Raw genomic sequence first — 20,060 nt, forward strand, 5'->3', positions numbered from 1 at the left:
AGAGAACAGTTTGGAGGTTCCTCAAAAAACAAAAAATAGGGCTACCATATGATTCAGCAATCTCACTGCTGAGTATACACCCAAAAGAAAGGAAATCAGAATACAAAGGGAATATCTGCACTCCCATGTTTATTGCAGCACTACTCAAAATAGCCAAGATCTGTATGCAATCTAAGTGTCCATCAACAGACGAATGGATAAAGAAAATGTGGTACATATACATAATGGAGTGCTCTTCATCCATAAAAAAGAATGAGATCCTGTCATTTGCAACAACATGGGTGGAACTGGATATCATTATGTTAAGTGAAATAAGCCAGGCACAGAACAACAGACTTCTCACGTTCTCATTTATTTGTGGTAGCTAAAAATTAAAATGATTGAACTCACGGAGATGGGAAAATGATGGTTACTAGAGACTTGGAAGGGGTAGTGGTGGTGGGAGGAAGGGGGGATATTAAATGGATAAAAAAATATAGTTAGGTAAAATGAACAAGATCTTGTATATGATAGCACAATAGGGTGACTACAGTCAACTGTATTTTAAAATAACCAAGAGTATAATTGGAATGTTTGTAACACAAAGAAAGGAGAAATGCTTGAAGTGATGGATACCCCATTTACCCTGATGTGATTATTATGCATTGCATGCCTGTACCAAAATATCTCATGTACCCCATAAATATACACACTAAGTACCCACAAAAATTAAAAATTAAAAGAAATGTTCTATGCCCAATGTCTCTGAGTTAGAGAAACTAGAATTTTGGTCCATATTTCTTTCTGAAGGACCAATGCCATTTACATTAAGAAAAATTCCCTTCAAAAGCAACTTAAAAGTTTTGGTGCTGAAAGGGTTAACTTCAGTTATCTAGAAAGCCCAGGCCCTGGGTCCAGGAAATTCGGTGGCAGTTACAGGGTTACTGGGAGGTATCACAGGCCTTGCTAACACTCAGCTTATATGAGTTTCTTCAAAAACTTCCAAGATGTGTTTCTAGGAGAAAAAGAATGTGTCATCTCACTTTCTCCTCACAGCTGCCACGTCAGGGCATGGAGATGGGGCAGAGCCCTGCCTGCTGGGGCAGTGGGTAAAGGAAGATGCTGCACTTAGTGGAAAATGCAAATGAATTCCACTAGGGCTCCAACCTTTGACTCTGAAAAGGGAAGTAGAATCATGGCCCAACAACTTAAAATAAAGAAGTGGGTGGCTTATAATAACTCTGAGGCTTCCAGGAAAAAGCCATTCTGAGTGTAAATAACAAAGAAGTCAAAGAAAACAGCCATGCCATCTGATGTGACTGCCTGGAAAACAAGGAGAAACTAGTTCCCAGAGAAACAAGAGAGATGGCCTCTTTTACACACAACCCTCGGAAGCTTCTGCAGTCAGAAAGCCCAGTGTGCAAATCCTTCCCTGGACCATGAACACAGGAATGACCCAATGTCCTTCCACACCACCAGGATTTAGATAATGATCGGTCAAACTCAACTGATCCATTCTCTAATCGCAGTCAGAATGGTCTTTCTAATGACAACCTTGATGATCATGATAGCACCATTTACTGACTGCCAACTGTGAGGCGGGCACTTGACATGTATTATCTCAGCATTTTAAAAATTAACTTAGAAGGTCTTGACTTTTAGTGAAATGGAATAGAAAATATCGGAGTGCATCACATTTGGAGAAAATAAATTTATTCATGATTACTGGGTTAAAATGCCTCATTTATTTCATACCTCATATGGCACTCAAAACTACATGAAAGCACCTGTTTGGAAGCACCTGTGTCTGATCTTACAACCACCAGAAGGCAGGTGCTATTACCAGACCCAGCTTACAGAAAAGCAAATGGAGGTACCGAGTGTTTAACTTGTCTCAGGTCACACAGCTCATGAGAAAGGATGCTGGAACTAGAACCCAACAGTCCATAGCCCACAACGCTTATGTCACTCTTTGCTGCGATGCCTTCAAATGTTCCCCACAAGTCTTAGAATAAATCCACAAACACCATCCTCACACGCTCACTTCTCACCACTCTGCAGTTCTGCTCGTTGGCCTTCCTTCATGTCTTCCACCAGCACCTGCTCTGCCCCACCTCAGGATCCTTCCATGTGCTATGGCCTCTATGTGAAATATTTCCCACCCAACTCTCCAGGTTCAAACCTGCACCCCCTTTATAGCCCACCTTCATTTGCTCAGAGACACCCTCCTTTCTCCTCACCCCTGATTAGGTTCCATTACCCCAGAGAGCACCCTCCCCATCTCCTTTGTCGTCTTGTCATAATCTGCCTTAATAAATGACTACAGAATTATTTGTCATAGGTTTGTGAGGCCCATAAGGGCAGGCACTGTTTGTCATGTTCTCAGGTACATCCCCAGGGCTTAGCACAGGGCTTAGTGAAGCAGGAATTCCATAGATATTCTCTGAATGAGTAAATGAGCCAGCTGTGTGTGAGGCATCATTGCTGAGAGACAGGAACCATAAGCAGGTGTCAGCTCAGAACACCAACATTTAAAATTACATGGGCATTTTGGGAGGCCAAGGCGGGTGGATCACCTGAGCTCAGGAGTTCGAGACCAGCCTGGCTAACATGGTGAAACCCCGTCTCTACCAAAAATACAAAACTAGCCAGGCATGGTGGCGGGCGCCTGTAATCCCAGCTACTCAGGAGGCTGAGGCAGGAGAATTGCTTGAACCCGGAAGGCGGAGGTTGCAGTGAGCCAAGATCGTGCCATTGCACTCCAGCCTGGGTGACAAGAGCAAAACTCTACCAAAAAAAAAAAAAAATATACATGGGGCTTCACCATGGGTAAACACCATGGTATTGAAATCTGACTAACTTGGCTTCAAATCCAGCCTCTACAGCTTATTAGCTGGATGACCTGCCTACGTTCCTCATAGGCTCTGAATTTCAGTGTCCTTGTCTGTCAAATGGTTGTAATGCTTATGTGCGTGTTGTTAAGATGAAAATGAGATAACCTAGATCACGGCCTCGCCCTGAATAGGGGCCCAAAAAGCTATGGTTAGTATTAATATTTTTATACAACATTGTGTTCTTCACAAAACCCTCTTAGGCTTCGCAAGGTGATGGGTGGTGGGGTTGCACTTCCACGCATCGCTGGAGGGAGAGCAGTCTGAATTGACTGCTGTGGAAGGAAATGTGACAAGATCTACCGAAGGGACAAAGGCCATACCCTCTGACCCAACAAATCTATTTCCAAGAATTTTATTCAAGGCACGTCAAGTGGCTTATGTAACATGGGTTTTTATTGCAGCCTTCCTTATAACAACAATGAGCTGGAAATAACTTAAGTGCTCACCAACAGGGAACTGGCCATATGTAAACTATGGTGTCCCATATACTGGAAGGCGATGCAGCTCTAAGAAAGAGCCGACCTTGGGCCGATCGTGGTGGCTCACGCCTGTAATCCCAGCACTTTGGGAGGCCGAGGCAGGCAGATCATGAGGTCAGGAGATCGAGACCATCCTGGCTAACACGGTGAAACCCCGTCTCTACTAAAAATACAAAAAAATCAGCCAGGCTTGGTGGCGGGCACCTGTAGTCCCAGCTACTCCGGAGGCTGAGGCAGGAGAATGGCATGAACCCGGGAGGCAGAGCTTGCAGTGAGCCGAGATCGCGCCACTGCACTCCAGCCTGGGCGACAGAGCGAGACTCCGCCTCAAAAAAAAAAAAGAAAGAGCCGACCTTGAATGAAAGAAAGGCTAAACACAGAGCCACGTGTACATTATGCTACCATCTACGTAAAAAAGATAAAAAAGAGCATTTACCCTTTTCATTGCATGTGCATAAAATGTCTCTGGAAGGGCAAACCAGCAACAGATTAACACGGTTTCCCCTAGGGCAAGGAGCTGGGTAGCAGCGACACAGTAGGGAAGTCTTTTCTCTATAAACCCTTTTGGACTTTTTGAATTCAGAAGCATGAAAATGTCTTACTTCTTCAAATAAATAAATGTAAAGGCAATAGTGACTCCCCTAACCTCCTTTCCCTAAAAGGAAGACAACAAATAAAGGTCATATGATTTCTTCAAAGTCACCCAGCTGTTAGGAGGAAGTCAGGATTCAGCTTCTGATCCCAAGCTGGGCTCTAGCAATGACAGTTCATTCATTTGACACCAATTTTATTTATTCAGCATTTATTTCACAATAGGAGTGACCCTGTGCAGGAACACATGGGCTAGCAAATAAACACTGGCAGGAAACGTAGATGAAAGGAAGAACCAATATCTTTTCTTTTTTCTGCACTATGCATCATAAACAGGCCAAAAGGGCCAGGCTGGGACCAGCTTAGGGAGTGAGGCAGGTGTGGACAGTAAGCTTGCTTTACTACCAGCACCTGCCCTGGCTAAAGGAGGCGGCCACTACTCAATCCGATCTGGTGTTTGCCATCTTAGGATATAAGCCTGGTTTTGCCAGATCTGATTTTTCCCAAGAAAGGCCAAAAATCCAAATTTTTAGAAATATGAAATCACTGGATTTGTAAGTGTTGGCAACTAATTCACCAGACCAACCAGCACTTTGAAGGTCAAACATGGAAGTTTGTGACCTTTTTTCTACCCCATCACAGCTACGGCCTCCAGCCTTCTCAGACCTTTTATGCAGAGCCTAAGCCAGGTATAAGGTAAGCCTGCACTAATCAGTCCCTGTGGCCTTGGGCAAGTCACTTCACGTCTCTGGATCTGCTGACTCACCAGTTAATTAATGGTTTGGCCCAGCTGATGGCCATGATGATCTTTCACCATCTCTGGCTGTGCATTCAGCCCCTACCCTGGGAGCCATACACACTGAGAACCTTTGAGAGAGGAGGCAGAGGCTGATACCCTAACACAACACAAACTCAGAACCATCCCTCAGCCATGTTTGAACTCCCACCTACCACATCATCTAATTCACCAGCCTCTTAACTTAGCAGCTGTCTTATCTCACTGTCAGCCCATCATCGATTTCCTTTTTTTTATACTTTAAGTTCTAAGGTACATGTGCACAACGTGCAGGTTTGTTACATATGTATACATGTGCCATGTTGGTGTGCTACACCCATTAACTCGTCATTTACATTAGGTATATCTCCTAATGCTATCCTTCCCCCTCCCCTCACCCCACGACAGGCCCCGGTGTGAGGTATTCCCCACCCTGTGTCCAAGTGTTCTCATTGTTCAATTTCCCACCTATGAATGAGAACATGCGGCCCATCACCGATTTCTCTATGAAGCCTTATGTATGACATACTCCCCTATGTATTATATACACACCCAGATACAGGGTAAGCACCCAAGGTACTGCTAAAGGAAACACACAGAAGGCAGAACCCTCCAAGCCAGCATAGGAGACTAGTTCTGGACCCCATGCCTGCCCCTGTGCCAGCCCATTGGATGGAAACCAGGTCACAAGCAGATTTTCAAAAGTGGTGGGGCCATTTGGTCAAATCAATTGTCAACCATGACTATTTTATTACCATTATGACTGCTGATTAGAATAATATTAACTATCATCAGAGGCTGGCCATGATGGTCAGGACTGTGTCAAGCCTCCATTTGCATCTATTACCTCAGTTAATTTCTACTCTAAACCAATGAGGTAGGTTTCATTAGGCTCATTTTGCAGACGAAGAAACAGAAGCATAGGGATTCACTTGCCCACAGGCAGAAGATTAGGAAGAGGAACCAAGAGGCAAATCCTGTGTGATTCCAGAGCCTGAACTCCTGACCTCTCTGTTTTAAACAATGTTCGTGTGTGCCACACACAGAGCCGAGAGATTAAACGCCACCCACTGCTTCCCTTCATAAACATTACCCATAGCTTCTTACCTTAGAGCAAGAGGACTCTGCCCCTCAAGCAAGGAGTCTGTTTCCTTGTGGCACCCACAGACCAAGCTGCAGTTGTTGTGTTTGTTTACTTGTTCAGTGTCTGATGAACCCTGACAGTATGCAAGCTCCTTTAAGGCAAAAATCTTGCCCATCTTGTTCACTATTATATCCTGGTCCCTAGCACAGTAGTGAGCACATAAAAGGTACCCAATAAATATTTTTATTTTATTTATTTTTAATGTATTTTTAATTATTTTTACTTTTTTTTTTGAGACAAGGTCTCGCTCTGTCACCCAGGCTGGAGTATGGTGGCACAATCACAGCCCACTGCAGCCTTGACCTCCTGGCTCAAGCAATCCTCCCACCTCAGCCTCCTGAGTAGCTAGGACTACAGGTGTGTACCACCACACTTAGCTAATTTTTTGTAGAGACAGGTCTTGCTGTATTGCCTAGACTAGTCTTGAACTCCTGGCCTCAAGTGATCCTTCCATCGCGGCCTCTCAAAATATTGGGATTACAGGTGTGAGCCACCATGCCTGCCCAAATATTTTTAAATGATGGAATGAAAGGTGCACTTCCAAGCCACCAGGAAGAGTGGCCTTCCCATTTCTGAGAGATCAGAATAATTTTCTTTGCTGCTGACCAAACTTGGGTCCACCTAAGCATTATTGTCCACGGGGACATAGACCTGGGCCACATGGGTGAGCAATCCTGAGTCTGTTTGCTGGTCAGTGGAGCCCACAGACTTAGCAGAGCAGAAGTACGTGCTACATAGCGTAGCACATTTGTTTCTATTAAGGACCAATCTTTGCAACTCTTAGGAGACAAAAGCCGGCCAAGGAATGAACACTGACTCTTCCAAACAAGAAAATGTTAAGGGTCAACTGTGAACTATGGAAAGGGCTCAACAGGAAGCAAGAGACAACTTTCTTAGGCGCTACTGGAAACCGAGTGCAGACAGAAGAGTCTGAGAGTCCAAATTTGCGCAACCATAAGTATTAGGGCAAACAGGATACACACTCAAGTGTTTATCTCTGCTTAACGGTGTTCACTAAGTGTCCACAGGATTCAGAAAGCTGACAATTTAGACGCACCTAGAAGCAATTATATCATCACATCATCATCACATTGGCCTGCAAGCCACTGTATAATCACCAGAAAAATCCCCTTCTGTGATACAAGTTAAACAAAGCTGTGGGAAATAACCACACATCTTATTTACTCATCTATAAGCCCACTTTAAGTATCAAGTTCCTTGGAGTGCATATTGTCTGGGTGTGGCCCCCAAATGTCATCCAGAGTGATTCTGCAGCGCCTACCAGATGGTAAGCCAAAAAGTCTAGACACAAGCAGTAGCTAAGACTGACCATTATGTGAGTGAGCAATTACATTTCTGACATGTAACGTATATAAAACCCTGGTGAGTGAAAGAGTAGTCAAAAGCTACAGTCTGGCAGCCAACAAGCGTTTTAAGTGTGGGAAAATGTGCTCTAGATTAAAATGTGCAACTTACTTTTAAAAATTAGCTCCACTCTCTCATTGCAGAAATAAGATAAAATGGTTTTTTCCTAAGAAAGGGAGATGAGGCTGAGTGCAGTGCCTCATGCCTATAATCCCAGCACTTTGGGAGGCCAAAGTGGGAGAATCCCTTGAGGTCAGGAGTTTGAGACCAGCCTGGGCAATCCAGCCAGATCCCATCTCTAAAAAAAAAAAAAAAGCCAGGCATGGTGGTACATGCCTGTAGTCCTACCTACTCAGGAGGCTGAGATAGGAGGATCCCTTGAGCCCAGGAGTTCAAGGCTGCAGTGAACTATAATCACGCCACTGCACTCCAGCCTGTGTGACAAAGTGAGACACTATCTCCAAGAAAAAAAAAAAGAAGGAAAGAAAGAAAAAAGAAAGAAAGAAAGAAAGAGAAAGAAAAGAAAAGAAAAGAAGAGGAAAAAGAGATGAAGGGAAGGGAAATTTCTTCTCGGGTAGTATAGCTAGGTATAACAGGCATTGAATAGAGGCTCAGAAAACTGATGGAAATATCCACATATGATCATTTCATGGAGGTAATGAGTCCAGTTCAAGTCCATTTAACTCAACCAAACATTAGAGTGTCCACTGGATGCCAGGATCTGAGTAAAGGAAGTTACAGGGGGCAAAGAAGAATAAATTATCTTCTCCCAGGGAGCTCAGGGTTTCTAAGGAAATATCCAAAAGTAATACTATAAATGCAAGCAGACACCAACAGCTGTAATTGAAGATGGACAACTGAGACAAGATTGAGGCAGAAAGGTTAACTCACATTCTGGAGTTATGAAGCAAAGCTAATGAAAGGTCAACTGAAAACTACAGGTTCTCCACTTCCTTGCCCATAACTCTAAAGAATATGGGGCCTGGAGACTGGAAAGGAAATTTTGAGAAGGAAAAACAAGATTTCATAGGTAAGAAGCTTTAAAAGTTCAAGGTGTATCCAAGGTCTTAACTATGAAAGACCAGGTATAGGATGAAAATATCACATTTCAACAAATATCTAGGGAGTACCTACTACCCTTGCCACAAAGATGAGCCAGATATGGCTCCTACAATAATATAATAATAAAAGGGAATAGTAACTGGTCATGATTAAAGAAAAAGACAGGGGAGGCCGAGGCGGGCAGATCACCTGAGGTCAGGAGTTTGAGACCAGCCTGGCCAACCTGGTGAAACCTCATCTCTACTAAAAATACAAAAATTAGCTGGGCGTGGTGGCAGGCGCGTGTAATTCCAGCTACTCAGGAGGCTGAGGCAGGAGAATCACTTGAACCCGGGAGGCGGTGGTTGCAGTGATCCGTGATCGCACCACTGCACTCCAGCCTGGGCGACAGAGTGAGACTCCATCTCAAAAAAAAAGGAAAAGAAAGAAAAAGACAGGAAAGCCTAATGCTGGGATGGGAAACAATGCTTACAGCAGACTGAAGCAGAGAACGTGAACAAGATTAGCGGGCCAGGTGGGGGATGTGGCAAACTAAAGAGTGTCCTCAGACTCCTTTTGGTTTATTACAGAAAAGCTGAAAACCTGTGTTCAGATGTCAACTCTCCCAACTTTTAAATACTGGAAAAAATCATCTTGTTTTCTTCTTTTCCCCAAAATACAATGCAAGCCAAACAGTACATGTCTGATGCCAAAGTTTGGCCCACGGGCTGCCAGTTTGAGACCCTTGCATGGGACTGAGTGGGGACAAATGTACACAGCTGTTGACTGTGAGGGCCAAAGGAATGATGAAAAGAGATATTGTGAAGGTTACAGAGCTAAGCCTCAAGAAAAAGAAATACAGCCCTGGGAAAAATAAATAAAGTAATTGGACCAAAAAAATTAAACTCCAGAGGCGTGTGGTATAACACTTGCCACTAACATCTGCACAGCACTTTATAGTTACTAAGGCTCTTCCTCATGTTATCCCACTTGGCCCCCAACAATCCTAGGAGGTGGACACCATTATTATTCCTATTTTAGAAGTGGAGAGTTTCTGGTTCAGAGCATTTAAGCAACTTGCCTGTGTGGTCCCATAGCTATGGAGGGATAACACCAGAACTCAGGTGTAGATCTTGTACTTTTTCAGACTCTTAAAGAGAAGAATTCCAGGCCATCTCTATCACCTTATTTTTAAAGAATATAGATTCCTGGGCCCTCCCCCTAGTCATTTTCATTCACTGGGGCCAAGATACCTAAATTTGTACTTCCCAGATATCTTCCAAGTGATTCTGATGTACAACTAGGCTTGATAACACTGGTCTAGACCAATGTCCTCAACTAGGGGCGATTTTGTCCCGCTGCCTGGAGACACTTTTTGATAGTCATAACTATGGGAGTGGAGGGTGCCATGGGCATCTAATGGGTAGAGGCTAAGGATGCTGCCAAAAATCCTACTATGCACAGGACAGCCCGCATCACAAAGAATTATCCGCCAAAACCATCAATAGGGCCAAGGTTGGGAAGCCCTGACCAAGGCTCTAGTGCCCTGCTACCCACATTGTAGTCTGGGAATCAACAGAATCAACATTGCCTGGGAGCTTCTTAGACATTCTGGCCCCAGCCCAGACCTACTGAATCGGATTCTGTGGTTTAACAGGATCTCCAGGTGATGCAAGTGTGCTTTCAGAAGCACAGCTCTAGACCACGCTTCCTTTGCCATCAAGGAATTTTAGAACAGAATGGAACCTTAGTGGTAGGCCAAAGTCATTACTTTGTAAATAGGGAAACTGAGGCCCAGAATAACTGAGCAACTCACCATGGTCATACAGCTTGCTTATGGCAGAGCTGAGATCAGATTCCAGATCTCAATTCCTCAACCTGTGTTATCTCCATGATGCCCGTTAGGACCAAAATGAGGGCTCATTCAACAACCCTGCCCCTCTGAAAAGTTGATACCAACCTTGGTGGGGAGGTTTTCTTTTGTTTGAGATGGAGTCTCACTCTGTCACCCAGGCTGGAGTGAAGTGGCACGATCTCGGCTCACTGCAGCCTCTGCCTCCCGGGTTCAAGCGATTCTCCTGCCTCAGCCTCCCGAGTAGCTGGGACTACAGGCACGCACCACCATGCCCAGCTAATTTTTTGTATTTTTAGTAGAGACGGGGTTTCACCATGCTGGTCAGGATGGTCTCGATACCCTGATCTCATGATCCACCCGCCTCAGCCTCCCAAAGTGCTGGGATTACAGATGTGAGCCACCGCGCCCGGCTGGTGGGGAGCTTTTTTGAGGCCTGAAAGGAATCTATTGTCCTGTTGGTGAATAATTTTTTAAAAAATTATCCCTGACACCACAGAAGAGTACCATGTTTACCCACTAATTCAGCCTGCGAGACGTTTTACAAGGAAAGTGGCCATACTGCTCCCATAGTGGTGGTGTCCGGGAGGTAGCATGATGAAACAGTTCTCCAAAATGATGGCAGCAGTCGATGTGGTCTCTTCAAAGACATCCGGGGAATGATATTGAACCAGTTCCAGAGAAGTATTTAGAATTAAATGGCAAGCGTAAAAGGGTTTACACCAAGGATTTTATGTGGCTGAGGTCACAAACAGGTTGTGACAGGGTTTGAGGCAGCTTAGTTCAGTCTGATACAGACACACATCAGAGCCAATGGTAGATTTTTCTCCCCTTCCCCACCCACCCCTACCCTGCCCCCTGTCCTTGGGAAAAAGGCAAAAACAAATCCTTTCAGCTATTCTTCCAGGCTCAACTTAAGCTAACATATACTCCAGTTCCGAAACAGCTGAATCCATTGCAGTCCCTTAATCCTAGTATTTGCTGGAAACCCAACTGCTGTCAAAGATGCCATCAACAAAATACAGGACACGTCCTGTGTCAAAAAGAACCAGCAAAGTTGGAGAAAGTACTGTAATAGGTAAAGTAAGGAAAGAACGGGAAAGTGGAAGTTTTGCTGGCATTTGGCAACCAGCTAAAGTGAAACCAGACCATTGATGTGTGGGTGAGGGAAACATATTCACACCTCAAAACTGAGGGGAGAAAAAGAAGAATGAAAGCTTTGCAAGTTTAATATATGAGTAAATACATAATTTTATGTAACATATAATTATATGCTAAATAAATTGAACAAATAATTAATGACAGGTTGTTTGGAGGGGGTAGATGTTTATGAGGTCTTCCCGTAGGCCACGGTCAGATGGATTTCTACCGCTCTCCACAAACCCTTCTAGCTGAGCCTAGCTGTGAGCTTCTGCTTTTTTAATGAAGTTAGTATATAGTGATGTCATTTATTATCTTGCTCCAGAAATACAATAACTTTTAAAAGGGGGGGAAAGCAGAAAATGTCCTCTACACATTTGAAGAATATATAAAAGCCTCTAAAATCTCAGAATATGTTACAGCTGGAAATTTCAGGGAGTTTTTAAAAAAAGTCAGCTTAAATTTAATAGACCGTTTAAATTCTTAGTTGATGGTAATTAGGGAGCAAGCGGCATTTCTTTAAACGCTGCTAGACAGAACTTAATCCAATTTAGGTAATCACTAACCTTTGCGTTTTTTCTCTCTTTCTGTCTCCCGTACATGAAATCCGAGGACTGATCTACAAAGGCCATAAAGTGGCAAAGCATAAAAAAAGAATATTTAAAGAGGGAGACTGAGTGACTGGAACCTCAAAGGGCCAAGTCTAATTAAAATGGAAACAGGTCCCACAGGCTCCCTAATTTATATTGACTATAAAGCCAACACCGGGCAGCAGAAGGCATCGGGAGGGAAGTGGAGACACTTCCCCACTCTGCCCTTCTGGGAACCTCATCTGGTGTGTTCTGCAATGTGACAGCCATCCTCGCCCAGGCCAATGCTAGTAATTGTCTATATTCACAATATCTACAGGGCCTGACTTTCCTTCTTCTGTGGCATCACTACTGTCAGAATTATCCAGACTACCCCTTCAGGCTTCATTGTTCACCCACCTCTTGTCTCCTCATTTTAGAGTCCCTGAATAGCTCCGGCGTTGACTTCTGGTCCAGAAACTTCCATGTGAACCACTAGGATTTTCTTGAGAATTTGGGACCCTGGGTTCTCCATGGAAGGCCTTCAAGGGTAGATATCAGAATATACTGAAAAGAGCAAGACGCTTGAGTTCATGGCTGTGTGACACTGGGAAAGTAACAACCCTCTCTGAGCCTCTGTTTTCTCATCTGAAAATAGAGAAAATAATACCTTCCTACCTGAGTTGCTGGGAGGCACAAATACCATTACCATAGCTATACCTGGCTCACAGAAGTTGCCCAATAAATAAGTCAGCTCATTTGTTTTAACTGTACAAGTTTCAAAGTAAATCTTGGATCCCCAGGTACTGACAAAAATGTGAATTAACTCAAGTTCACCTCTGATGCCCCATCACTGCCATCCATCCCCCTCCTTAGCTCCATGTGAAATCTTCTCTTGTAAAACAGTGCTTTCTGCTTGTCAGGGTACCGCTCTCTTTGTTCCCCAATTCCAAACCCCATAATATTCTGTAAAAAATCCACAAAATATTTTATTCCTATATTTCAGCAACTAAAATATTAATTCACACTGACTTGTTAACAAAGGGTCATTTCTACAAGCATTGCCTTTAACATGTATTTACATTTTACATACAGAGAGGCAACTCTTGAGAACAAACCTTTCATGATGAACATTAGACACTGTAAGGATCTTTCAGAGGAACTCACACACTATTTTTCAAATCAATTCTGTATTGGGTCTAGCACTGCAGAAAGAATGAAAAGGAAAAAGGCTGCAATTTAAGAGAGATTTCAGCATATTTTACCTTGTACGAAAGGAACAACCACAGGAAAACAGACACATGCATGCCTACAAATCATTAGTATGGAGAAATCTGAAAAAAAATAAGTAATCCACAAAGTCCTTACTGAATTCAATTTTCTACAGATAAATGGCTTTAATGTTGAAGATACATTAAGTCAAGGAGCAAAGTGAGGATTAGGATTTAGGTCTGGACTATCAGCAAGAGATTTTCAGATAATCAGTGTAACAGTTTTCTAAAGACAAGATTAGGGCTTTTTTCCCTATCTGAGCCAATTTGTAACATTCTGTGAAATTTTAAAAATAAATAAAAAGCCATCAATCTAATCAGCTATAACGTGAGCTAATCAACAATGGAGAATTGAAGGGAAAGACATCTCCAGACTACGAGTCTGGAGTAACAAATCTGTAATCCATTCTCAGCTCCATCCCTGTGTGTATGGCCTTAGACAAATTACTTAAATTCTCCAAGCCTCAGTGGGCTCATCTATATGATAGGGATATAATAGTACCTATATCATTGTTTGCATGAGGAGTATATAATACTGTCAAAGTCTCTCAGTGCAAAGCTTAAGACATCATAAGACCTCAAGAGGTGTTTGCACCTTTCCCCTTTTTAAAACAAGTGGCACATGTTTGTAATGTTCTAAGACAGAACATTATTGAAATTTCACCCACAGAAATAAATATAAATCCATGGCCCTCTGGACCTGAAAGAAATGAGGTCCCACCCTTGAGAAACAAACTAGTCTAAACTAAGCCTTTGAGAAATAAGCTAGTTAGACTTTCTTATTTCTAGTGCCTTTCTTCTTTTACATATTAATGGTTCCAGTTGTTAGAAGCATCAGTAACATACTCAAAGAACAATGGTTGCAGTTGGAAAAACTGAAGACAACTTTGTGGATTGACCAGGCATGACTTCCCTTATCTGCAAGGCTACATTCTACAGAAACCGCTCCAAACAGCACCCTTGATCCTGATTCTAGGGCTGCAACCAGAGAAGACTAACCAGCCAGGTTCCACAGACAGGAGCCCTGCACCTTCGTCAGTCATACTGGGAACCTTACCAGGGGCTAAATTTTAAATGTGGCTAAATTAGTTTCTGCAAGCTCCATTTCCCCTCCTGACCCGCTAGCTGCTTCGTGTTGTCAGTAACAGCGCCTTCCACCCCAGAGCAATTTACCACAGCTCAGCATTTTGACATTTTGCAGTATGTAGGGCAATGAAATGTCATGACTGCAAATTTCTACGTTGGTCAGGATCACCAAAGAGAGGTCAAAAAGGGTAGTCTCCCGGGCTTGATCAGCAAGGGTCCCTTGAGGATGGTGGGGGATGAGGGCAGTCCATTGGGCCGGTGGCATCCCTTTGGTCCTTAGCATGGGTCATCTGAATGTGCACGTGTCGTCTGGGCAACAGGTCCAGAATTCTGCCCAAGCAGGGAAGCCCGGAGATTCCAGCCCAGAGCTTTTTCCACGCGGGTCTCCGGGGCAGACGTGCAGCTCAGACGCAGCGCGTGACCTTTGGTCTTGTGGGGCGCATCGCAGTGATTGAAACCTTGCACACCGCAGGCCTGCCGTGGCGTCTATAAATACTCACCGCCTAACTTGCTGACAAACAAAACGCGGGCTCCCGACACCGGGGGGGAAGAGGCAGGCGGTGGCAGCATGTGACCGAGGACAGGGACTGGGTAGAACTGGGGGAAACCCCTTTTGCCAGACAGGAAGGCATCCCAGAGCGGATTCCTGAAGCACAGTTAGCAAGCACACAGCCTGGTCCCACCCCGGGCGGCGGCCTCTAGGAAAATGGGCCGGAGGGTTGGACAGGCAGGGTCCCAGCTGCCCGGGCGGGGCCCCCAGAGCGCCCCCTGCGTGCAGCGAGCCCGGCGTGCGCGCACAGTAAGCGCGCAGAGGAAAGCCTCGCCGAAAGGAAGGCAGGCGGGAGAAATAAAACGGAAGGGGGATACTGCGGGCTCCCAGCGCGGGGTCCGCAGCAGGGCCGTCCCAGGGCTTGCTCGCAGCCCGTCCCGGCGGGATCCCCACCCGCTGGGCCCTGGCCCACCCTAGTCCGCAGAGCGCGCGCGTGCAGCAGCGCACGGGACAAAGTGGCTCCCTTCCCTTCCCTTCTCTCCCACGCCTCCCTCCAGAAAAAGGGGGACCGCCGGGAAAAGGCTGCTGCAGGCGCGAAATCCCCCCCCTCTCCGCGCTTAAGAGGGGACAGCTCTTTAGATTTGCCCCACAGAGGGAGAACGAGAGAGTCAAACAAGCCGACTTTCTTTTTCGACCTCCCGGCTCAGCCTAAGTCCCATGATCACCAGCATCCCCATCCCACCCCACGGCGGTACCTCAACCACCCTAAAGAGCAGACCGGGAGCGTGGCCTGCCCACCGCCCCACCATGGTGGTCGCGAGTAGGATCGCCTACGCCTGCCTGCAGCGTCCGATCGGAGGATCCTTAACCATTCAGGAGTTCCCACCTGGTTGCCCCCCAAATGTGACACTTTTCCCCAGCTCCTACCCCCGCCACGCCGCGCCCCGTCAGATTAGTGGGCGGTAATTTTCGCTCAATCCTGCCCGGTTGCTGAGCCTATGACTCTGGCCACTCCCAGAGACGCCCCCCACCCACCACTCACCTCGTTGGGGTCTCCGGCGTGAATCACCCCGAGTCGCGCACACCCGCCGCTCGCCTCCGCCCCAGACTCCGCGCGCCTAGGAAGAAGTTTCCGGTCTTCCCAAGGAAGTTTTCTCACCGGAGAGAAATGAGCGACCTGGATGGTTCTCCCCGTCGCGCTCTGCCCAGCTCTCCCTCCTTCCCTCCCTCCCTCCTCCCCCAGCTCTGCCCTTAGATGGGGTCCCGTCCAGCCTCGGTTCCTCTCCAGCGCGAGTCAACAAACGCTTCGGCCGCGGAGCTCCCACAGCCGGGCTGGTGACACGTTTCCCTCCTCTCTCATCTTACGGCCTCCTCCTCCTCCCCCTTCTCCCCCTCCTCCCCTCTTCCTCCTCCTCCTCCCACTTTTCCTGTCCCGGGCACCTAGCTTTGGTGTCTCTCCAATGGCCCCCACCTTACTTCACCCCATCCCACTCCTCCTCCCCTTCAGCAACTCTCACCCTGCTGGGGAGAGCGGAGAGGGGGGCCCTGCACTTACATCCAGTTCAACAATTTCAGGAAATCCAAGCTTTTTGACTTAAAAAAAAAAAAAAAAAAAAAAATTGCCGAGGAGGATGCAGCAGGTCAAGGGAGCTCCGTGCTTGCGTTTCTCTCACACAAGGGGAGATCTGCAGCCGCCCCCCCACCCCATCCCCGGCCCCGCTGCCCCGCAATGGGAAACTGCCAAGCTAAGAGGTGATTCTGGGGCTCACTTAAAAGGAGCAGGGCGGAGCTGAAGAGAGGAGTGGAGCCTGAAACTCTTTTTTTTTTTTTTTTTTTTTTTTTTAAGGAATAGTCCCTAGGGCGTTCCAGAAGTTGTTTTAAGTGCATTGATGAAAATATAATGCAAGTGAAATCTTTCCCTTGTTTGCAAATTCTTTTAAAGCTCCCAAACTCATTTTCTAACTGCAGGTTTCATGAATTAGAGGGTCCTTCCGAGTTTGAAACCACAGAAAACCAACAAGCCAAAAATTAAAAACAATGTATAATTATTTTGAAAACTGTTAGTGTGTGTGTTTTTTGTGTTTTTTTTTTTTTTTTTTTTTTTTTTGGCAGGTGTTAAGAATTTAGTGCAGCTGTTTGCAGGACTCACTACTTGCATCATTTCACGCTATGGTTGAGCAGGAAATACTTTAAAAATGCTGCCGGATCGCACATCACACATAGGCTTTGAAACCACAGTGACATTTGCTGAAGAAAAAGATGTGCATGTCCTTTTATCTCAAAACTGAGCAAGACTCATTTTCATTTTTTGATTTGGTCATTGCGACCCTATAAAACCTATGTGTTACAGTGGTTGTGGGCATGGGAGCGGGTTGAGGAAGTTCTGGGTGTCTCATTTGTCCTGTGATATTAGGTAAAGCTAAAAGATCCTCAACAGAAGCCCTAGAATGATGAAGGGCTTTAAATTTCATCCCAGGAATCACACACAATGAAAGAGATTGGGCATGGGACACATGCCTAGGAAACAAAATCTTTTTTTTTTTTTTTTTTTGAGACAGTTTGCCCTCTGTCATCCAGGCTGGAGTGCAGTGGCATGATCTCGGCTCCCTGCAACCTCCACCTCCTGGGGTTCAAGCAATTCTCATGCTTCAGCCTCCCGAGTAGCTGGGATTACAGGCATGCATCACCATACCCGGCTAATTTTTGTATTTTTAGTAGAGACAGGCTTTCACCATGTTGGCCAGGCTGGTGTAGAACTCCTGACCTCAAGTGATCCACATGTCTCCGTCTCCCAAAGAGCTGGGATTATAGGCATAAACCACCGTGCCTGGCAAGAAACTGAGAGGACAATGAGCAGAGAGGAGACTTAAAAGAGGCTGGTCTGAGGGATTAAGAGCCAAAGCCTGGAGCCAAAATGGCAAGGTCTCTACAGCAGCTCCTCTTCTTCCCATCCTCTGGTTATTAGCCAAGTTACTCAACTTTGCTGTGCCTCAGTTTACTCATATGAAAATGGGGATAAAAGTAGTAGCTATGTCTTAGGGTGGCTATGAGGATTTAGTGAATTCACATAGAAAAAGTGCTTAGAATCCCTGCTGGGATTCAAAGGATATTAAGCTATTATTATTCCTATCATTATCCCTAGGGCCTGGGAAGTGGAAAGGGAGCTAGTTCTACCCAGCTGCAGGGAGGTCAGTTTGGGAACATCCATTCTACATTGCTAACTCTCTCAATCTCCTTCAAGTTTTATTTCAATGAGACCTACCCTATTCCACCTATTTAAAGTTGTAATTCGCCCCTCCCTCCCAGTCTCCCTCATTCAACTCCGCTTTTTTTTTTTAATAGCATCTATAACCTTGTAACATATTGTACGGTTTACTTTAAGAAAAAAATTATGGCCGGGCGCGGTGGCTCACGCCTATAATCCCAGCACTTTGGGAGGCCGAGGCGGGTGGATTACGAGGTCAGGAGTTCAAGACCAGCCTGGCCAACATAGCGAAACCCCATCTCTACTAAAAATACAAAAATTAGCCAGGCATGGTGGCGGGTGCCTGTAATCCCAGCTACTCGGGAGACTGAGGCAGAGAATTGCTTGAACCCGGGAGGTGGAGGGTGCAGTGAGCCGACATCACACCGCTGCACTCCAGCCTGGGAGACAGAGCAAGAATCGGTCTCAAAAAAAAAAAAAAATAGAAAAAAAATATTATTATCTCTCTTTTACCACCTCCTACTTTCAGGGTAGAACATCAGCTCTATAAGGGATCGCTTTAGTTAAACAAATCCGATTTTTTTAATTCACTGATATTGCCCAAGTTTCTAGAATAGTGTCTGGCACATAGTATGTACTCAGCAAATGCCATAGAAATGAACTCATTTAGCGTATGCTGTACTGATTGCCTATGGTGGGCAGGGCATTGTGCAACAAGAAAAAAAAGTTAATCATGAGGCCTATCTAAAGATGAAAGAGGCTCCTCTGGAAGAAGCGTACTTCCTGGTAAAGAGAAGTATTCACAACATAGGAGCATGCCATAAAAAAGTATTGAAGGATTGAAACGGAAGTTTAAAGAGGTTAAATTCTTTTCTAACCCTAAGAGTTTCTCATTTCATAAGCAGATATTTTTTCTTTCTTTTTTTTTTTTTTTTAAACAGGGTCTTGCTCTCTCGCCTAGGCTGGACTGCAGTGTCTTAATCATAGCTCACCATAGCCTCAAATTTCTGGGCTCAACTGAGCCTTTGCCTCAGCCTCCCAAAGCACTGGGATCACAGCCACCACGCCAAGCCAGAATTTTCTTAAGATGAGAAGTAGTCAGTATTTCCATGGAAATCAGAGCTTCTCCTTAAGGACCGTTAATGCCAATACAGGATGCTTGTCACCACCCAAATTCTAACCAAAATTCTACCTAAATATCAATGGGACTTTGCTTTTTCTTATTAAGAAACAGAACCTTCATAGGAGAAACCAGTGTTGGTCATTCTATTTAAACATTAATTTATGAGGAGGAAATTCTAGGTCTTTATTAGATATATACACAGCTTGCCATGTCCACAACCTGTGAAATGGAAGTCAGTCCAATCAAGGCTCCTGTTGAAACAGTAGCTATCCCTTAGGCAGCCCCCTTTAAGACTAAGGGTGGGCACCTAACCCAGGTGCATCCAATCCATAGATTTGTCCTGTGAAAATTTTGGCCCCAAAAAGTACACTTCACCAGTAAGATTACATTTCAGGAATGTGAACACACACACACACACACACAACTATTAGGCAGAGCAAAAGCTGAAGTTTGTGACTTTATCTGAACTCTAGATTCTAAAAGCTGCAGACTGGCTGTGGGCTTGTTCAATGTTATATATTAGATTGTATTGTTTGAACCTCATGAGGTCAACATTGTTTGAATTACTTGCCAATATTTTAAAATTAGAAAACGTCAGGCAAAAATACAGATCTTTCAGCTTGCCTTGAAAAACCTACGGGACCTGGCATCATTCTTGCTGCAGACCTGCAGTCCATAATTGGCTAGTTCTGCAGTGCTTTTTCTCCCTTTTAGGGAGAACATGCAGTTTCCAGTTTGCCACAATCCCAGCCACTCCCTGCTTCTCTTGTTACCAGCCTGATCACCCATTTTCCTGCCACTCTGAATGCAGCTTGCAAGGGATGCGGACACATAGTTAGAAGGGGCCAGAGCTATGAGCAAGCAGAAATTATGCAATAGAATGGCATGGGTTCAAACCATTTTACAAAGAAAACCTTGCTTGGAACCACATAATTTGAACACTATTGAGATAAAAGAAGCAGTAGAAGACAATTGGACATCAAGACCAGGAGAAGCAGAGGCCCTCCCTGAGAGGCTGCCTTGTGATCAAAACCACCTTTCAGATTCTGTTCTTCC

At 45.1% G+C, this 20,060-nt stretch overlaps 1 protein-coding gene across 12 annotated transcripts in view; it reads right to left on the reverse strand.

The window, feature by feature from the left end:
- Nucleotides 1-16,462, reverse strand: part of PRR5L (proline rich 5 like) — an 87,450-nt gene extending 70,988 nt beyond the window's left edge. For 2 of the 12 annotated variants that reach the window (XM_054524499.2, XM_063728478.1), the window contains exon 1: nucleotides 15,719-16,049. The gene's annotated coding sequence lies outside the window, so the exon portion shown is untranslated. The other 10 variants (XM_063728479.1, XM_063728480.1, XM_063728481.1 and 7 more) reach the window with 10 other exon arrangements.
- Nucleotides 16,463-20,060: the final 3,598 nt, after the last annotated feature.

This window comes from Pongo abelii, chromosome 9, assembly GCF_028885655.2.
Source record: "Pongo abelii isolate AG06213 chromosome 9, NHGRI_mPonAbe1-v2.0_pri, whole genome shotgun sequence".
Lineage (NCBI taxonomy): Eukaryota > Metazoa > Chordata > Mammalia > Primates > Hominidae > Pongo > Pongo abelii.